This window comes from Mustela nivalis (assembly GCF_964662115.1).
Source record: "Mustela nivalis genome assembly, chromosome: 8".
Lineage (NCBI taxonomy): Eukaryota > Metazoa > Chordata > Mammalia > Carnivora > Mustelidae > Mustela > Mustela nivalis.
The window spans coordinates 75,414,099-75,433,281 of NC_139027.1; the positions used below are offsets into that span (position 1 = coordinate 75,414,099).

Genomic DNA, 19,183 nt, shown 5'->3' on the forward strand with positions numbered 1-19,183 from the left:
GGATTACCTCCATTACACATGGACTCTAAAAATAAACCAAACTCACAGAAAGAGAAAGCAGAGTAGTGGTTGCAGGAGAGGGGGGAGTAGGTAAAGGTGGTCAAAGGGTAGGAACTTTTAGTTATAATATGCATATGGCCTGGAGATGTAAGAGCATGGTGACTATACTTAACAATACTGTATTGCACTGTATATTTAAAAGTTGCTAACAGAGTAGATCTTAAAAGTTCTTGCCACAAAAACAAAATTGTAATCAAGGTGACAGATGTGCTAACTAACCTTAATATGGTAATTATTTCGCAATATATACATACATCAAACTACTACATTGCACACAAACTTAATGTTATATATGCCAATTGTATCTTAATAAAGCTGAAAAAAAAGTAAGTATACAAAAGGTGGATTAATTTTTTCTTCTTACCAATTTAGACAGGAAAAACGCTTATGGATAACTTTGCTGGAATTCATTATCCAAAGGTAGCTTTCCAGAGTCATAGACATATGGGAAATGGAGATCAGTGAATGTGTATTTCCATGGAAACAGGAATTCAACAGTGGTGAAAGGGTTTCTTAATAAAATGGGGAAAAGAATACCTCTGCCCCTATGTTTGCTCTAAGACGTATCATTAGCTTGGTTCAGTACTCTTACTAATTCTTTATATTTTGATGTCAAGATGTATAATTAACTTATTAATAGGGTGACTGATAAATTAACCATGCAAACATCAGAAGAAAAAAAATAAAAAAGATTTACCAAAACATTCAGAACATTCACATTCCCTTGATGTGACGAGAAGGCACAGAAAATTCTTGTTAATAACATTAACACGAGAAATTCAATTAAGATTTAATTTGCTTATTTTTTCAAACACTGCTTTTTAATAATAACAGAAAGTAAGGCTTCATTTTAACAGCTATAGCTATCCTTTTTTTATTTTTTATTTTTTTTTAAAGAGGGGTTGAGAGAGGGGTTGGGGGAGCAGAAGGAGAGGGACAAAGAGAATCTTAAGCAGGCTCCATGCCCAGCATGGAGTGTGACCAAGGGCTCAATCCCACCACCATGAAATCACGACTCCAGCTGAAATCAGGAGTCAGACACTTAACCGACTGAGCCACCCAGGTACCCCTGTAGCTATCCTTTTAGACAAAAAAAAGCACACATAAGAATTCTTTAAGAATTTCTAAAAGAGGTATTAAGGGTGTGTTTTAAAAAATTCTTATTTTATATATATTGTAACATTTTTGACAGTGAAGTCACTAATTTACTACTCATTTGCACATCTGGGGCACACACAATTTTTAAGAGCTTTTTGAAAATAAAGCGAATAGAATCACTGTATTTTTAGCATTCTCATCTACTTTTATCCTCCAGTTTTCCTTTTTAAGGTCTGTATCTGCGGATCTGGAGAAAGCTTTATGTTTAACTCAAAATTAAAATTCTGACGTTCTAGGTTTAGTTTTCAGCTGAACCTCTGTTCCTAGAGAAGATCTTTCCTCACAGTCTGTTGCCTCTAGCCTGAGAGAGAATCGATGAAACAGACAGCCAGTGTACTCAGTAATAAAAATTCACCAGCATTTCAAAAAAACAGAAGTGAGAAAATTCTAATTATGTGTTATTTTCCAAGGCTCCCCTATGTAAATAGAACCTAGAAGTTCATTATGCTCCTTGAGTTTGGGGAGGGCAGAAATAAGTTTCAACTCCACATTATGCAAGTGGATCAGAGGCAGGTTGGGAAAGGGACAAGAAACAAACCATACAAAGCTAGGATCTGAAAGCGAGTTGGCTTACATATTAATAACCCTTTTCTAGCAGAGAGAAGGAGAGACCAAGAGAAGAAAGGTGCTTCCTTTGAGATTTCTAGCCTGAGTTTTATGTTGCCCCTCCTCTTCTCTTATTCCCACGCACAGCTCACTGCAGTCTAGGGACCCACAATTTGTTCACGGGTCAGGAATGGTTTCTTCCGTGGCCACTGGTATTTAAAGGAGCTATAGCACACCATGTCCACTCAGAATGATGGCGAAAATCCACAGGTACCATGCAAAGAAGGTTCTCAACCATGGACGATTCTGCTCCCTCCAGGGGACAGGCGGAAATGTCTGCAGACACTTTTGCTGTCATAGCTGGGAGGGTGGGTACTCCAGGCGAGCTACAGGGGAGATGCTACCACACATATGACAATGCACGGCACAGTCCTCTCAACGAAGAATTACCAGCTGATGTCGAGAGACCTGCCACAGAAGGACAGGGTAGAGAGGATAGAGGTATGCAGTGCAGAGAAACAGAAGAATGTCATGAACAATAATATGGCTTAAAATAGAAAGAGTTTTATTACTTATTTATACTTTCCTTTAGGCCTATGAGCTGATTTTACTTCAGCCTTCTTGGGCAGCTGCCAAACTGGCTATAGTCAGCCATAGTGCTTTGAAACAGCCAGCTCAGTCCTCAGTAGCTAAAGCGTACTAGGTGCTCTAAATAAGTCCCAGGGCGATGCCACAAGCACATGTGCTCTGCAATCTTAAAAAGGCTTCCCCGATAAAAGCAATAAGGTATTCCTATTTGATTGGCACAGCTGCAAGCAAACAACAAATGATGCTACTTTCATGGGATGGAGACCTACCAAGCAAGTCACAGCACGTAACAGGATCACGTACCATCAGATATTTTATAGGGATTCTGGGAAATGACAGACACCTGGTGGTGGGTCCACCGTGTGATGTTTTGTCACATTGTGTTTTTAAAGTACGTTCAGAATTCTCGTTAGTCATAAAAAGTCCCCAACTCTAATGCTAGGTGAGGATGGAAACTGCATCTTCTGAGATGAAAAATGAACTTAGAAAAGTGCTCGATTAATCTATCGAGGAGGATCCTATATCCGCTTTTCACTTTATGAACTTCAATTTCCCCCTGTGAGTGGGGAAAGCCTCCTTTGTCTGGGACAGTGTGATGGTGCTCCCTTCCTGACTCATCAGGTTTGTGATGGGGTCTGCGAGAGGGGCTGTAATTCAAAAAAAAACAGGTGCAAGGAATGACAACTCGATAGGCAGGAACTTGACCCTTAAAAATCCGAACTATACTTAGCTCTTATAGTCTTTGATCTGACCTACAGATAGGTAGGGCACACTGACAGGCCCAAGGAAGCTCTCTGTGAAGCATGAGAACACAATCAAGACTGCTGAAAATCAACTTACCTTCTCTCCTATGTACACGCTCACATATCAGCAGGAATCCTCACCTTGTTAACGACATTAGTTCAATACACAACACTCATTTTTCTCAAACACAGCTTTTCTGAGGGCAAAATCTTTCCCTCACCATCTACAACAACAGTCTTTGCGTTTTGGGTTCATCGACCCCTTCTGGGGCCAGCTTCGACGGTGGTGACAGCAGCAGCAGCAGTAGCAAGCAGGAACCGCGACAGCTAACGTTCACCGACCGCCTACCATACGCCAGAGGCCATGGCGAGCACCGCTCGTGTCTGAATTCATTTAATCCCCCCCACAACCACCCCATGAGAAAGTGGTATCTTCCCATTTACTGAGGCGGATGTGGAGGCACAGAAATCAACTTACCTGAAACAACACAGCTAGCAAGCAGCAGGGCTAGGATCTATGTGGCGACAAACTGGTTCCAGAGGCCATGTCCCGCTTATGTGGTATAACCTCTTCGAGCATATGCGTGCAGCTTTTACATACTTACTTCTTTGGAAATTACATACTACCCTATTGATATGTACATTACTATACATCTGATATACAAAAGCAGTGGAAAGGATGAGAGAGACAGATAACGTGCCAAACTATTCTTCCACACACATTACCATCTTGCACACCTCACTTTGAAGGACATGGCCTGACACAGGCCATGGCCCGACACCATGCAGATGGCTTGGCCTGGCATTAGTGGGCTCTGAGGGCTGACCTGTGCCCACCTCTCCAACATGCTCCAGGCCTGACAGGCTTACCCGCTGTCACCCGCAGACACCTTCAGCATGACCCCCCTCTGAGCTGTGGCTCACGTCAAGTCCCTATGCCAACAAGAGAAAATTCTTTAAAGGTTTATCCCAGACCCAATATCCCCACGAGGCTTTCTCTGAGCTCTCCTCTCGGCTGTGTGCTCTCAGCCACATGCCGGGCCCACACCACGGCCATGCATTTTTGTGTAGTTGTTTGTGGTGTGGATGGCTTGTTCTCTGCCTCAGCTTATAAGCCTCTTGAGGGTAAAGAACGTGCTCCACATTACCTTTTCTTTGTATCTTGCATGGCATCTGGCATACTCTTATGCTCTTAATTAGCACTCAGTGTTTGCTAAATAAAAGAACAAGTACACATATCTCTGTTTACTGCACATCTCTAAGGCCCAAGTCCAGAGAGTTACAGAAAAGATCATCCTGGAAAACAGGAGATACGATTAGATGCTTTCCTCTTTACCTAAGCTCATGGGATCCAAGATAGACTGACTGGCTTATATTGGGAAATGACTTCCCACTTCCCAGTAATCTGCTTGTATAGCATGGAGACTTCATAGAACATTCTAGTTGCTAAAGTAAAAGCATCCTTCCTGGCCTTGTTTATTCACTACTCACTGCCTCCTTTGTTAGCATGTCCTTAGAGTTAAAGGTAATCTTGAATGTACAGATATGTGTAACAAACCTAGTTTCAGGAGAAAAGAAGTTTATGTTCTACTTTAAAAAAAAAAAAGGTTTTCCTTGTCTCTTAATGGGATTTGCTCAAATGTTACCTTTTCAACAATGACTATTCTGACACCTCATTTAATAGTGCCATCTGCATTCCTCTCTAATCACCTCCTGATTCACTTTATCCTACTCTGCTTGTTCTTTTTGTCCATATTAGTTATTACCTTCTAATAAATGATAAAATTTACCATAACAAATTAGAATAAATTCTATTATAATATCATTTACTCTTTGGTCTGTCTCCCTACCTCCTGCATGCAAGGTCTGTGAGGAGAGATCTTTGCGAGCAAGGATCTATCTCCTTTTTCCCTGATGTATTCCAAGTATCTAGAACAGTGTTTGGCACGTGGTTGGTACTCAGTCAGCAGAATGCACAAATAAGTAGACGATGTCAACTTCCATTTCATTCCACACCTTGAAGGCCTCAGACAGTGTCACTTTAGCCTTAGAATGTTCCTTCTCTCATCCGGAGAAGTGGTAGAACATGGCAGTTAACCACACAAGCTTGAAAGCTTTGAATCCCAGCTGTGCTTTTGCTAAATTATCCCTGAATAGCTTTAGTGAAGGGTTTAGTCAAACCCTTCCTGCCCTCAGTTTTCTCATTAGTACAATGGGTATAATACCCATCACTCAGAGGCGCCTCCACAGGCACTCAAAATATGCGCGCGCGTGTGCGCGCACACTCACACACACACACACACACACACACACACACACACACACACTATATATGGACTCAGTAACTGGGACGTGCGTGTGTGTATGTATATATTCTTTTCATTATTACTTCCCCCACTGTAATCCCAAACAGTGACAAAAGCCTGGGGTCACGTCTTCAGATAAATCTAAAAATTCTGCATATCAGGAGTACAGAGCACTACAAAAAGCAGTAGCACTTTTGGCTGGGACAGTGACAGTGCACTACAGTCAATGCTCCAGACCTGGCAGCTAAAAGCGGTCTCCTCCACCCAGAGAAAGCTCCCTAAGTAACACATACCAAATAAAAGCCTTTCGATATGTATAAGGAAAGGATTAATTCATCTTCAGAAGTAGCATTTTAATTAAAAATGACTTTTCTGGGCTTAGATCCAGAAAGGAATATATTGCCAAAAGGTAAGATTTAACAAGGTTTAGCTCTTCTTTCCTTTTTTTTTTTTTTTTTAAATTAAAGTGCTTCCCAATCCCTTTCACGTCAAGGCACACACAGAAAATAATCTTTCTTTGGCACCCCAGGACAAACAGATGCCATGGCTCCCAGCTGCAGGTGACTGCCTAGAGCTTCCAGCCCCGCTCAGCCCCACTCAGACTTGCTGAGAGTTAAAGGAATCAATAAACACTTGGCACATTCGCGAGCACACCATTGGAGGATTGCTGCCTTAGCCCTTCTTGGACTGGAGACCTTCCTAGCAACTTAAGATTTTTCTCCCTTCACATGAACACCAGTCCTCGGGAAGAGAGAAAGAATGAATCTGGCCACTAGTGACCAGAGCAAGCATTTTCTTTATGACTCGGTCCAGAAAAAAAGCACAGTGACCAGCAATCCATTTATAACTTACAACATCAGCGTAATTTCATGCTTTTGTTTTTACTTTCCATTCTGAAATTTTATTTTCTGTGTATAAAATAAACAATGGACGTAGGCCAACCTTAAGTCACCAAATGGAATCTATCAAGCAGTGTTCTATTTCTGGGCTGCTGGAGCATTCTACTTTATGTCTCACAATTTTGTACTTGTAAGAAATGTGAAAAAGATAGAATTTCTCAAGTCTAAGGTGTGGTCTTACATGGTCACTTTTTTAAAGATGGAATCGATCATTCTTTTAAATTCAACTCTAAGTTTTGGGGCAGCACCTAGTAAAAAATACATTTTCTAAAAACATTCATTTCCTGATATTAAGAAAATGCCGACAGAATTTATACTTAAGACTACCTCTATCATTGATTTTATTTTTGTTTCCACTACTCTCTGCCACAGAGAGTTAAGGAAGGTTGGTCTTATCCCTGTTTTCCTGAACTTGAAGAAATTTTTCCTTCAGAAAAGTAGCTAGCTGAATTGACCTGCTTTTTTTTTCCACAAAGGTAATGCCAAGACCTGCCTCTAATTTTGTACTCCTGCTATCCTGCCCAGCCCAGCTGTTCCCACCCCCATAAAGATCCTAACTCTATGCCTGACACAGAACATTCTAGACTAAAACAGACTGTTATCTTAGTCTCCGTTTCCTTTCATGCCTGATGCCCTATCTGGCAGCTCTATCTTTTGCCTCATCTTCTTTTCTGTTATTCATATGCTCCCTGGTCCCTGAGGGTTCAGCTGGCTCACTTGGCTTCTGACCCACAGCTCCCCAGACTCGGAGGTAAGAGCCTTAAAGGCAAGCTCATGTCTTCACCTGTACCTAGAACTGGGTCTGAGTCTGCTGAATTGAATGCAATCTTGACCTCTTTTTCATGTTCCCAGCAGCAACTAGGGCCAGAGCCCACAATTCCTGTGGGTGTCCATGTTTGAGAGGTTTTGTCACACCCTTAAGGATGACGCAGGTATGGCAACTTCAAACTTGGCTATAACATAGGTCCCAATGGAGGATTCTGTATTTTTAGGTTCAGAATATTAAATGAGAGACCAAACAGAAATGATGAGAAAGAGATGAGTGGAGAGAAGGAAGGTGCAATGCCGTATGATTTCACCTGTAAGTGGAATCTAAAAAACAAAAACCACAAATGAGTAAACAAATAAAAAGCAGAATCAGACCTGTAAATACAGAGACTGATCGCGGCCAGAGGGGAGGGGGTGGAAAGATGGGCACAATGGGTGAAGGGGAGTGGGAGGTAGGTACAGGCTTCCAGTTATGGAATGAGGAAGTCATGGGAATAAAAGACACAGCACAGGGAACACAATAATTTCCTAATGGCGATGTAATGAAACAGATGGGAGCTATGCTTGTGCTGAGCATACAATCACCTGTAGAGCTGGTGAGTCACTACCTTGTACACCTGAGACTAATGCAACACTGTGTGTCAAGTACACTAAAAAACAGAAAGTCTTGGGGCGCCTGGGTGGCTCAGTGGTTAAAGCCTCTGCCTTCAGCTCTGGTCATGATCCCAGGGTTCTGGGATTGAGCCCCACGTCGGGCTCTCTACTCCGAGGGGAGCCTGCTTCCTCCTCTCTCTCTGCCTGCCTCTCTGCCTACCTGTGATATCTGTCAAATAAATAAATAGAATATTAAAAAAAAAAAAACCCAGAAAGTCTTTTACTACTTGTAGCCCCTTAGGGCTTCACTGACTTCCTCTGTCCCTCTGTTTTTATAACACTGATTTACTTTGTTTCCAGCATCGAATCAGGTTTTCAGGACTGAGCGACAAGGGATTAAAAACAGAGTGGAGATGGGATTCTTTGTCTGGTTTCCCGAGGCAGAAAAAATTGTTATTCACATCAACTATCAGGAGTGATTTCTCAACACCTGGCAGGATTGCTGAGCGTTTTAATGAAATCGCACACGCAATTTACATGTGTGATTTACATTCTACAGGAGGTGCTCAAAAATGTTAATTTTACTTCTCTTATCGCAAAATCACCAAATGCGTGGGCCTAGGCTGTCTGAAATCCACGCCGGCTAATATTTCCTGTCAACCCAAGTGTGCAGTACCGCCACTCAGCTTCATGGCCAGAAAAGTGATTTAGGATTCTCCAAGTGCAAAAATCAAGGCTCCAAATTTGGGTAGTAGGGGAAGGAGGTGGAGAAGTAAGAGAATTAAACAAGGTGTTCAACAGATGATGCTGGCAAAACCTGAGAAAATTTAGTACCGGCAAAGGGATATTTAGAACTGTGGGTATTATGTGGATTAACTGGTGAAAAAAAGAATACCTTTGCCTAGAAGTTTCACATAAATGCAAAAGTGGTTTTTCTGCTTCAATAGAAGCCAAATTACCTTGACTGTCCTCTTTATTCACAGAAGAGCTTCAGTAAAGAAACAGCAGGGACCACCTCTTACAGGTTTATATCATGAGAAAAAGAAGTAAAACAGAAAATGAAAAAAAACCTCAAAATTCAAGTTTCTATTTAAAATGGTCTCTATTTCCTTATGAAACACCAAAATGTGAGCTAAGTACCCTAGAATCAGAATAAATCTTGCCTTGTAATTGTTGACCAAAATGCTTCCTCAACATAAGAGAACTTTTTGAATGCCAATATGATTTCTTAGGAGTGATAAGTAACCTAGTAATAATGTTAAGGCCCCAACATGAAGAATTTTGGCAACAAAAACAGACGGTTAATTCTACTTAAAAGACAGGGTAGCCCTGCCAGCCAGTGTTGTTCCCAAATGAGGTAATGTCCATGGCTCTTATCTAGCCTTTATGGAGATTTAATGTCATTTACCATTGGCTCTTACCAACGGGCTGCATAATCTCACCTTTTCTCATGTGTGTTACTTCTATCCCTGTCAGCATTGCAATTAGAAACCTCTGGTTTTTAAAATGATTAAGAAACTGATTCCCACATGTCTTCTTTTGATGCATGTCCTATAATTTGAGTCTTGCTTCAACCGTTCCAGAAAATTCAGAGATCAGTATAGTTCTCATTTTCAAGGTATCTTAGAGAAATACTCTGAGGTTTGATATATTTATGTAAATATTTTTCAAAGAAGCCAAAATGTGTAATTCAAGAAAATGTTCTGTGAAAGAACTTGCTTTCACAAAATGATTTCCTCCTTTCAGAAAAAAGGGAGGGGGGCTATTTTATATTTATTTAGCTGGCTCTGAAAGTCCCATGGAGATTCTCATGCCTTTCAATCCCTAACACCTCTTTTCCAGGTGCAGCCTTTTATCGGTTTCAAAGGTGGCTTTATGTGGAGAAGGAATCCAAAAGCTGTAGAAAGGAAAGAGAAAAAAAGCCCTCCCCATCTTAACCCCTTAAGCTTTCCTCACAAAGAACAACAGAGTGAAACCGAACTATTACGACACAGACGAGACACCGAAATGGGACACGACAGAAGGGTTTTCACATGCCTTTGACTTCCTTTTTTCACCCAGGGTACAGACCAATCTTGGTAAAGACAGGAATCTGTTTGACAAACATGAACATGACACCTAACACCCAACGCCCATATTGTTCTGTTCTGTTTTAACAAGCCCTTCACCTCCCAACACTCAGGAACAAAAGCAACAGCCACAACAAATCTGGAGTTACAGGGCTTTTACCTTTCTGGGGAGTTTCGCACTTTGGGTCCCAGGAAAGTCAATTTGAGATATTAGAGGCAGCCCAGAGACAGAGCAGAAGACCATGCTTTGTTGCCGGGCGGACTGGTGAGACAAAGGCCTGACCTGTTAGGGCTGCGTGTGGGAAACCAGGCTGGGAGGCCCATTTGTACAAGTGGCAAGACAGCCAAAGAAGCAATTCCAGCCTTACCGCTTCTGACAAAATTTAGCCAAGAGTTGATCTGCAGGGAAGAAAATCTGCTGGCTGATTTACCCACTCCTTCCTTGACAATCTGAGCCCCCTTCTAACTCAGTTGCAGAATCTAGACATCTTTGAAAAGCCTGTTCTTTGTTACTCATTACCACCAGCTCCTAACCTTCAAAGCACCAGAACTGGACAGAATCAAGTCACCTAACTTGTATGTGCCTCAGGATCCCACGTTTACAACCAAGATAATACCACCCCGTCTCCTCTTGATCACTGAGATATACTGAGGACCAAGAGAGGCGAGTGCCTGAGGGTCTTCCCCGAAGAGACCACCAAAGGCCCACAGTGTATACAACACAGACCAGAGGGTCTGCCCTGGGACCCTTGGGGGGTCACCACGCTCTTTTCAGATCTACAAGATCAAACTCTTTCCAAAACACCACTAGGCCACTCCTTCTCGTGCAGTACACAGTGGAGTCTGCTGGGGCCACAAGGTGTGTGATGATGTCATCACTCTAATCATGACTAATGGAATGTGTGCTTGTGAGTTCTTGTGCTGTAAGATTTTCTGTTTTAGAGTCTAGTTAAGTATCGGTAGACAAAAGCTCTTTGGAATCTTCAATAACTTGCCTGTGGTTAAAGAGGCCCTGAGACCAGTGCAAGACCAGCCAATCCGGAACTTGGTCCCACTGAAGCATGCAGGGTCAACTTCTCACCCACCCTGAGCCTTGCCATGTGCTGTTCTCTTTGCAGAAGGATTCCCCCTCCCTCTTCGGCCTGGCTAGTTTTTTTCTGCTCTTTACTTAGATGTTGCTTTCTCTGGGACACTTTCCTTGGCTTCCCCAAAATGAGTCAGATGGCCTTGCCATGTGCACGCTACACTGTGATTGCCCAAGTTCAGGCCTTTTTTTGGCCTTTGACTCCTTTAATGCAACAACTGTTCTGACAGACACAGCAGTATGTTGGAGGCATTCCACAACTACTGGCTGAATATATACAGTGACCAAGGAAGGAAGGAAGGCAAGAAGATAGGTCTCTCTTGCATTTATTCTCACCTAGAGGGAATCAGTTACTAAAAATATTAGTGTCCATTATAGAACAGGCTCACTAAAGCTAGGACAATAATAACAAAAGTAACTATATACCATATTATATACCTGGTGCTATTCTATGCACTTGATATGCATTAGTTCATTTAATCTTCACAAAATCCCTAACAGGTATACATTACTATTATCCTTATTTCAAAAATGAAGACACAACATTATAGGTTAACTATACTGTAATTAAAATTTAAAAACTTAATAAAAACAATGAAGAGACAGAAGTGTAGGCAGTGAGTAGTAGATCAGAAATGGATGCCAAGCCTGTCTGGTTCCAGAGTCCCATACTCTGAATCACTCTAGCCTCTCGTGTCGGCAGTGCAGACCTCAAGCTTAGGGCATATATTGAGATCCCAAGGCCATCTCTCAACTCTGCTCACAAACCAGGCACAAGATTTGATACTTAAATCCCCCTCCAATGCCGACCCACCATGAGTGACCCCGGCAGACACGTGAGCAGATCTCACCAGTACCATCTGTTTCCTAGGTAAGAGGTAGGGCTTAAGATAGACAATTTCAGGGGTGCCTGGGTGGCTCAGTGGGTTGGGGCCTCTGCCTTTGGCTTTGGCCATGATCCCAGGTTCCTGGGATTGAGCCCCACACCGGGCTCTCTGCTCAACAAGGAGCCTGCTTCCTCCTCTCTCTCTGCCTGCCTTTCTGTCTACTTGTGATCTCTGTCAAATAAATAAATAAAATCTTAAAAAAAAAAAACAATTTCAGTAAGAAGTCTATTTCTCATTCATTTGTTGTACTTTAGTCCTTTCTAGAGGAAATGTTAAAAGTGATAAATATATTTGTATATTTATTAAAAATAGAAAGTCTTTCTTGTAGCACAGAGAAAACAGAAAAGTGGGATTGACCTTTCCATGTGCTATGGTGTTACACTGCTGGGGAAATTCCCGGTGATGTGTGTAACTCTCCTTCTGTATCTTGTACTAACTTCTCTTTCAAGGAATGCCCACAGCTTCACCCTGAACAGGGAGTGGCCCAGAACGTTCTGCAGGCACTTGATGGAAAAGACAAAACTCTAAGTGGTTCAGAGCGGTAAGTCCGAATGGGAAAGCTTGCTATGTAAAACAGGATTTATTGCAAAAGACGATCTGACTGAATCACAGTGTGATGCTGTACTTAAATGTTTTTTAATGAAAAACAAAAACAAAAACAAAAAACCTAGGAAATACCTTTTCTTTCAGCAATAGAAAAAAGTTCTACAGATAAAGTTAAAAGCTTGTGTATCTTGGGTGATGGACATTGGGAAAGGTATATGCTATGGTGGTGCTATGAAGTGTAAACCTGGTGATTCACAGACCTGTACCCATGGGGCTAATAATACATTATATGTTAATTAAAAAAAAAAAAAAGAAAAAGCTTGTGTATCAAATCTTAACCTGCTAATAGTACATGAGAAATCAAACTTTATCCTGTGCTGTTTGACACAGAGTAACTGTATTTACCTGGAGAAGTGTCCCATGAATATGGTTCTGCCGGAAACACTGGTCAGTGTTGTTGGGGAGTTGGGCCAACAGAGTTTGGATGGTAGCAGGGATTTCATCTACCATAACAAACGGGACCAAGGCACGAGCTGCCATTTCACGGGACCGGTAGACAGGCGAGTGACCGCATCTGGGGAGACAAAAACACAAGGTCATTCAATACTCATTTCCACATTCGTGCCTTTGCATATGCTAATGTTCTATCTAGTTCCAGATGGGACGACTGAGCTGGGGGAGATAGGAGTTCCCAGTGTTTTTTTATACTTCCCTATGCCAATGATTGTATGTGTGGGTTATTGTTAGCTCTACAGGTGATTTTCCTTTTCACGTAAATACCATTAATATCTGTGGTTTTATCACAGGCATAAATGCAGATCGGCTCTGGGAATGATTCAATAAACAGGTAGTAGCAAAAATAGCTTCCTCCTCAACAATCAACAACTATTCGTTGGGAACTCAAAATGAACAAACGATAAGTGCCAAGAGAAATAAAACAGTCATTGTGAGGGAGCCTATACTCTGGTTGGCAAGATGAGCTGTACATTTGAGAAGATGACCAAAAGCGCAAGACCGTTCTGGGAAAGTGATAAGCAAGTTTTTGTCATATTATGGCTACGTGAGGATAAGACTGTAGGTCGTGGTATCGAGAAGGATAGAACTCAGGAAAGCAAGCATAATTCTAAGAAGGCCGAAACTGTTTCAGCCAGAAACAGTGAGATAAAGAAAGGGTAAAAATGCTCAAAGGACAGGTAGATGTGGTCTGACTAAAGCAGAGGCTCCGAAATAACATTGGAACTTCAGGCTGAGAAATGGGTCTGGCTAGACGGGGTAGTGCCACAAATGACAGAATATATGATCTTGAACTTATTGTCAAGAGAACAAGAGTTGGACCCTTAAGTCACTGAATCCTAGCCTCTGGGATGACTCACACCCAAAGAGCTTGAATAAAAGCCAGTTCTTAAATCAGTGAAAGTCAGAGACAAGTAGTATTTTGAGATTCTACAGAGGTCATTGGAAAGGCAGGTCATCTAAGGGCCTCTTAACTTTGTAAACACTCAGAATCTGAGAGCCCACAACCATTTTGTTGAAACTGTGCACTTGAGAGCCTTCACAGAGATAGTGTTATTTGAGGGGAAGGCCCAATACGGTAGGTCTTGGCTTAAATAAGTTCTTATCTAGAACTCACAAGGCTCCCTGATCTTTTACCCAATTTAAAAAGTAACTCAACTCATAGAAATATCTTACACTCAGAGACAAGGATGGGGAAGATTAGAAGATAGTAGACTCTGTGAAAGAAAGAGACAATCTCTTGCTTTGTTTTCAAAATTACTTAGTATTCCAAAAAGAATTACTGGTAGGATCTGGGCCATGGGCCATGGTAGGCTTAGCATGTGGAGGGACAAAGCCTATGATTGAAATGTTTCTAATACCCAGAGTATCACTGACATTTATCTTAGTATGACAATAAAAGAACAGGCACAATTTCTATACAATTTCTGTTTGGAATGAGCCAAACAATTTCATTATGGGGAGTGGTAAGTCAAGCACTGTGTCATTTTTTTCCTCCTACAAGTGTAGGTCTGTGAGATAAGTCAATCACCACACACTTTATGGATGGGGAAGAGCTTACCTTACATGGTACTGTAAAATGCTGAGAGCTAATGTTACAGTGGGTAGCTAGAGATTTCCCAGTGGTCTTTGACTAGGTTCTGCCAAATCACCCATTTTTTACTTATTTTTCCTTTAAAATGATTAAATGTTTAATCTTTAATTGGCAAATACATTGAAATGTTTGCTTTGGCTCATGGTGGGTGGGTGGGGGTGGAGATTGAGAAAACTTTACTTGACAGAGAAAAGAAAATACTCTGAAAATGCTTTGAGATTTAATTAGCAAATGACCTCACTCAGCCCAGTCATTTGTCGGAAGCTTCCCCATCTGTCTGTCCCCAACCCCTCCAACACACACACTATGTGTTAGTGTGTATTTTATGTTACCGAACTGGGCTCTTGTATATAAATGTTTCTTTTCAAATACAAATAACTCTGACATGGTTACAGATGTTTAGTTTCTAATTAGCAGTAACTGTACACTAAAGAATGCCCCTCCTTTTGCTCCTGACCTTTAGCAAATGATGATTTCCCAAAGGAATCTGGCATCCATACAGGAGAAAGAATGGAAAGTGGGAAAAGTGCCAGAATTTTCTGTTTTCAGATACCCTGTGCTAGGGTACTTTCCAAATGCACACAATCAGGTTAAAGAGCAAAACAAAATCTCCCCTTAGAAAAGTAATGCAATTACAGAAAAAAAGAGCTTACTTTAAAAGTAATATTTAATTATCACTCATTGTGAAATGATGATTAAATGTAATTTTAAACTCCTCTCACTGCACATTGTTAAAATGGAAGAATAGATTATAGTCAACACACACACACACACACACACACACACACGCACATACACACACATTAAGCAAAATACATTTCCAGGTTACTGTTTTGTTAAATACTGGGGGTAGGGAGGGATCTGATGACATTTAGCTTTTCTCCAGGTCTATGTGGCCTGGAGTGTGATGGGATATAAAAACAGTCTTTTTAGCCCTGAGCAGAATATATCTTAAGCTAAAATCTATCTTTCCCTTAGGTAGAATCTCCAAGTTTGATTCAGTAAATGTGCCGGAATCAAGCACAGTTGCATTTTGGTGACAGAGACTCTAGTGGCTATTCAGGATGGAAAATCAGAACACCCGGATCTCCATCCTGCTTTGGGACACTCTTTTATGACCTGGACAAGTCACAGTAACCTCTCTGGGCCTCAGCTGAGCCAGCAGTGGTAGCAATAATCGATACTCAGTGTTCTCACCTGATGTCTATGAGAACATTCCAGAGATGCTTTGGAGATACAAAGTTTCCCTAGTGCAATGTGCCTGTGTCCAGCAGAGCATGAGCATGTTCTAAGAATCCCAAGCCTCTGAAGGGCTTCAATGAGAGAATTAAGACTGTGGTGTGAATGTTGACCCATTTTTAAGAAGAAAAGACAACAAATTGATGATATAAGGCAATGAGTTTTGTTTTGGGCTTTCTCTCTCTCTCTCTCTCTGTTTTTTTTTTTTTTTTTTTTTTGTCTCCATTAAAAGTAAAGAGGAGGACACTCAAGCCCTTCTGAAAAGAAGTAGGAGTGCTTCTGTCTCTCTAAGCTTCAGTTTCTTCTGGAAAATAAAGCAAATGGATTTGGAATCTCAATGGTCATTTTACTTTTACTATTGTTTGAAAACCATGTCGTCAGCAGCTCCAGCTGTGTTCTAAGCCTGAACACAAGGTCCTTCCACAGGATGTACAGACCATGCTGACACCTGAACCTTGAAACCTTTCACTCCAATTAACCCTTTCCACATTCATTTTAATCTCATCTTTACTGAGCACCTACTGCACTCTCAGCACTGCGCACCATGAGAAATGACACATTTGGGGGATGCCTGGGTGGCTCAGTGGGTTAAAGCCTCTGCCTTCAGCTCAGGTCGTGATCTCAGGGTCCTGGGATAGAGCCCCGCATCGGGCTCTCTGCTCAGCAGGGAGCCTGCTTCCCCACCCCCTGCCTGCCTCTCTGCCTATCTGTGATCTCGGTCAAATAAATAAATAAAATCTTAAAAAAAAAAAAAAAAGAAATGACACATTTGTCAGCATAAAGCTTGCATCCTGCAGTCATATAGCCTGGGCAACTAATAAAACACCTGCACACCCCTATTTCTTTATCATGCAATATTTCTGCAGCACATGAGGGCATTATAAACCCAAATTAACAGATGAAGCATACAACAAAGCTCAGAAGAGCGAGGTGGACCCTCCAGCATATATAAGCAATAGCACCCAAGCCAGGGCCATATCCATGGCTCCAAGATGGAGCCTGTGGGCTATTCCAAGCTGTACCTCGGACCTGGAAATCCAGGGAGCATAAAGATATCTCCCAGCTAATTAAAACACAAGCTTTACAAGTATGTAGAAAATCCCTAAATGAGTGTGGTTTTGGTTTTTGTTTCTAATATTTGCATGATCATGAAAACATTTCAGGATCACATGTACACTGTAGACTCTCTCAAAAGAGAAACGGATTTACAAACATATACAGACAATTTCCCATATAATTTCAGGGGTTCATGACACACACCCAAAACCCCTGGCACAGGGCTTCCCAGACCCTGGGCGAGAATCTCCAGTTGCTCCTTTGCACACAGTGTGACTGTCAGGTCTGTGCTCTGTTTAGAGACGGTGACAGAGAACAGGACTCTGGCTCACAGGAAATCACTGGTCTGGAGGGAAGCCAGACCGATAACCCTGTAATCACAGACCAGGGGTACCATGGAGGCGCACACATGGCTGTGAGCAGCACAGAGAAGCTAAGCAGGAGGTGGAGTTGGAATGGCTTTCTGGAGGGAAGAAAGGACCTTCAAGTGAGGATGATACACACCACAGGACTCCAGGAAGCCCGGAGAACCCTGAAGAGTTTAGAACGTGGTGTTCTGAGGAGGCAACAGGTTTTCTGAGATCTTCCCCCTGCTTCACCCTGTTTCCTAGAGTGATGGCTGAGCTTTAACCAGGTGTTTCCCTCTTTATATTTACCCTCAGAAGCTGTTCCAATTTTCTTGGAAGGTTTCACAGGTAAGTGGCTGGACATCACCCAAACTGTCTCTGCTCACCCGAACTTCCTAAAGGAGGCATGGAGACATCTACTGAGAGCCTAGCACAAGCACACGCTGGGATAGGTACCAGGAAATCAGAAAGAAAAGCCACACTCAGGCCACAGGAACCTACAGGGAATAGGAAAGACAGGCCGATCAGCCAATGCTTCTCAGGGCTTTAGGAAGTAACCATAGGCTGTTACAAAGAGCTAAGGGGAGACATGCAGAGAGGAGGGTGGGTGGTCTGGGAAATATGGTCCGGCTGGCAATGGGGGCCAGCAGAAATGGGTTTGACCTGTGTCTTTCCCGACATGAACCTAAACTGCCCTTCTGTGTGCCCAGACAGAAGGAAGGGAACTGAGGTTTACTGAATGCCTACTGTGTGTGGGGGCTGACCACATAATCTATGTGAGGTTTCCCAACATACTTCAGATCATAAAACTAGCAAGTGGCAGATTCTGCATTCCAGTTAGGGTTATCTGCAAAATCTAGTCTCTCTCTCTCTCTTTAAAGATTTTATTTGTCAGAGAGAGAGAGAGCACAAGCAGGGGAAACAGCAGGCAGATAGAGAGGGAGAAGCGGTCTCCCCACTGAGCTGGGAGCCCAAAGCAGGGATCGATCCCAGGCTCTAGGATCATGATCTGAGCCAAAAGCAGACGCTTAACTGACTGAGCCACCCAGGCTCCAAGCAAAATCTGCTCTTTCTAAGATCTGATGAAGCAACTGCCTCGAAATCCTCAGTCTGGAGAAGCTTTGGAAAAGTTCAGCCTAGTCACGCTGAAGTGCGACTCGCTTTTGGAGCCATTAAGTCTCTCACTGGTTAAAGGTGAAGCAACAACAATGAAGATGATGCTGGTAACAGTGAACACTTACTGAGCACCTACAGAGGGCCAGATTTAATGTTAAAATCTTTGCGTGTATTACACTATTTAATCCTTATAACAAGACAGAATAGCTGAGAGAACGTTCTCAGGCAATGCGAGGGAGGTATTTTTGATAGGACTTCACAAGGTCCACTGACCTTGTGTGAGTGCCTCATTTCACAAGAATCAGAGTGCAAGTGTTCAGAGAAGTCTCAGAATAACTTCACTGTCCAGCTAATAGCCCCTTCCACTCTCCCTTACTAACATAACCAAGGCTCCCCCAGTTCCTCTGTATTCCCGGACCCAGCTCCAGTCCTCTCCTCCCTCACTTGCCACAGGTCAAGTGGTACCTTGTACCAAACAGAAGCCCTGAAACCTCTCCACCAGCCTTCTCTAGATGTGCCTACCTGACTTGGCAGTTGGCATCTTGAGAGCTGGGTCGAGTTTAAAGAAGCTGTGTGAGATTTACTCCCAAGTCCTTCACCAGATTTACTCAAGAAGGCCCTGCCATCATGGCACATTTCTCATACTGCAAGGCTATCTGCTGTTGGGCAACGGTCATCCATTGATCAAAGGTGCTATAACCCTACCTTGCAGGTTATCTCTACAGTCTGGGTGAGAAGGCAGAGACCTAACCCTACACTATTTTAAAAGAAAAATCTTGCTATAAAGTTGACCCTTGCATTACATGGGCTTGGACGGCTCGGGCCCAGTTATATGTAGATTTTTTTCAATAAATACATGGGGGGAAAATTAGGGGGAGATTTGTGTCAATTTGAAAAAGTCACAGAGGAACTATGTAGCCTAGAAATACTAAAAATTTTAAGAAAAAGTTAGGCGTTATTGTAAGAATACAGAATACAATCCATATAACATACAAAATATGGGTCAATCAACTTTGTTATCAAGACAAAACTTCGAGCCAACAGGAGGCTATCAGTTAAACTTTGGGGGA

General features: G+C 42.2%; 1 long non-coding RNA gene across 1 annotated transcript; it reads left to right on the forward strand.

The window, feature by feature from the left end:
* Positions 1–782: 782 nt before the first annotated feature.
* On the forward strand, positions 783–15,932 carry LOC309872581. Its single transcript, XR_014315973.1, has 3 exons — positions 783–12,243; positions 13,055–13,168; positions 15,338–15,932. It is a non-coding gene; the product is annotated as an uncharacterized lncRNA (long non-coding RNA).
* The last annotated feature ends 3,251 nt before the right edge of the window (positions 15,933–19,183 follow it).